The sequence below is a fragment of the Miscanthus floridulus genome, chromosome 14 (assembly GCF_019320115.1).
Source record: "Miscanthus floridulus cultivar M001 chromosome 14, ASM1932011v1, whole genome shotgun sequence".
Classification (NCBI taxonomy): Eukaryota; Viridiplantae; Streptophyta; class Magnoliopsida; order Poales; family Poaceae; genus Miscanthus; species Miscanthus floridulus.
The window spans coordinates 33,439,927-33,442,666 of record NC_089593.1 but is presented as its reverse complement, the minus strand read 5'-3'; positions in this window follow the sequence as shown (position 1 = coordinate 33,442,666).

Genomic DNA, 2,740 nt, shown 5'->3' with positions numbered 1-2,740 from the left:
ATATAACCTACACTTTGGTGCAAACTCTATCTTAGATGCAAACATGAAAACTATATAAAAACTATACTTTGGTCAGTAAAAAATAAAATTTGGTACATCATCAGTGTGTCCATATATTTATTCACATATAAAAGTTGAGATGCAAACTCAAACAAGCAAAATACATGGTAATCATAATTCTAACTAACCAATTAACCTTAACATTGGTAATCCTAATCCTAATCCTTCAATCCAACGTTCAAACGAACTCATATTTTCCTCCATACCCTAACTACTCATTCAAATCATTCAATCCACCGTGGAGGCCGAGGAGGAGCTTCATTACCTTGACAAGGCCGAGGAGGAGCTTCGGGGAAGGTAGGGAGAGGAACGGCAAGGGAGGGAAATTTGGCGGCCGGCCATGGGGGAGCCGGGAGGCAATGGCGCGGCGGTGCGGGCTAGGAGGCGCGGCGGCGAGGGCAGGGCGGCATGGAGGCGGCTGCTGCACGGCACGGAGTGAAACAGAGAGGGAGGGGCGGGACTAGGGCGCGGGCCTATATTAGGCTCTGTCGCGTCCTGGACGGTGGCGCGTCACTGCCGCGCCTTGATGCATGGCACGTCACCGCCGCGCCCTGATCGATGGCATGGCAGAGCTGGCTACGTCACCGGTCAGGGGCCGTAGTCGCTGCCACGTAGGCAGCCTCGCCGCGCCCCCATACATGGCACGGCAGCGTTAATTCGCCACGCCGTGCGAATAGGTGCGGCTAAAAGTGTTAGATTTGAAAAAAAAAATAAACAGTGTTAGTTTTAAAATTAGTTTAAAAAATATGTTAAAAAAATTCACCATCTGCACCTTCTGTGCTACACGCAGTACCGCTCCGATCATACAAATGCCTCGTCCACGCGGTCCACCTCACTCACTCTACCTGCACGTGACTCACCCTACCCGCACATGTGACAGGAGCGCTCATGTCCAGGGATATATACGCGTAGAGGGCTCATTTTTGCAAAGCCCTAGAAGATTAGGAGTTTTTTTATTGCCTCAGCATTCTGAGTATAAGTTGTAGTATTTAATTCACGCACTAACACACATACACACTTAAACTCACAAGTATATTACCTGTGCTAACGCTACGGTGGCATGTAGAAAAAATAAATCTTAAAACTAAAATAAATCATAAAACTAGAAAACTAATTCAACAGATGAAAGAAACACAAATTCACAAACATTCATGTCTAAGTCATCCATGTGTGTACTTCAATAGATAGATGTATGAGAAGGCAAAAAACAGTAACAATAGCAAAGCTACATATACTCCTATATATGACTCTCTACCAAAGGCACATATGATTGTACACGCTCTTTCTCTGACTGCCTTGTCTTCCCTGTCGTCCCTTGAACAGCTAATGATGCCTTCCTCCCTAGATGTCCGTCTTGAACAGCTATTCCCCATTTCAGATTGTTCTCTTTTGATCCTCTCACTTCATAAGCAAGGCAACATCCTCTCACTTCAGGAGCATGCAGACAGCCTACATGAGGATGCAGTTCAAGTACATTAATAAAAATGCTGGAGGGGAGTTTCCAATTTCTTCAACACAAGCAAGAGCAAAGGAAGATGGACACGATAAATCCCTAGGCCAAACAGCACGAAGCACTCCAAGGATGGGTGCTGGACGATACAGATACAATAGAAACAATGTTAGGCAACAATATGATCCATTTTCAAAATGCCTTCTATATCCCCTCTTTCAATGGCACACACACCTCAAATATGCTATGCTGAATGTAAATCGAATTATGCTTTGGTGGTTCAATAAAGCCGCACAAACCTTTTCTCTAAAAAATCACCTCTTCCAATAGAAAGATCAATAGCTGAAGATGGCCTTCGGGGCTTACATGTCTCCATTCTCCTCAAACTCCTAAACTTCCAAAAGCACAAGTAAAGAATATGCTGGCGGTTGGGAGCCCTTTACACATTTTACCGCGGATTCATGAGTCTCAACAATTTTATTAATTATATTAGCTAAACTCGTTCCCCATGAGTCTAATCAAGGGTCTCCATTGTACTTGGGCTAACAAACAAAAGAAAATAGAGTAGCAGTCCAGTTATGCAATAGAGATAAATACATATTGTAACCCAGGTTGCAACAGTTTTTTTTGCCAGAGATACTTTTAAACACACCTAATGAAATCTACGCATGATGTTCCATGATCCAATGAATGATGAAAAATCTTAATTCTTTTTTTAAAAAAATCTTAATTCATACATTTGTACTACTACACATAATTTTTCAGAGATAGATTTGAAGTCTGAGCAATATAAATGAAAAGGTGCAGTTGAGAGCTTTACCTTCCAATCAGATTTGACGATGATATGCCCCCGGCCGACCGTGAGCCCGCCAAGCACACCGCAGTGGGCAATATACTAGTACCACTAGTGCGCAAAAATAGATCTACAACCTATATTTAGGATTAAAAGTATATGACCGAGAGATATGACGGGGGTGATCCATCCGTACGTGGCAACTAAAACTTACTAGTATATTGTCCGTGCTAACGCTACGGTGACACTTCGTCCATACACATCAAAACAAGCAAAAGACTATGTTTTCCATACTCGAGAATAAAATGAAATATATAAGATTCAATAAAAAAACACAGGGAGTTTCAATTTCAACACTAATTTGGCTATATATAATATTTGAAACTGCAGCACAACACCCATTTTGACAGTACTAATTGAAACTGCAGACCACCTTT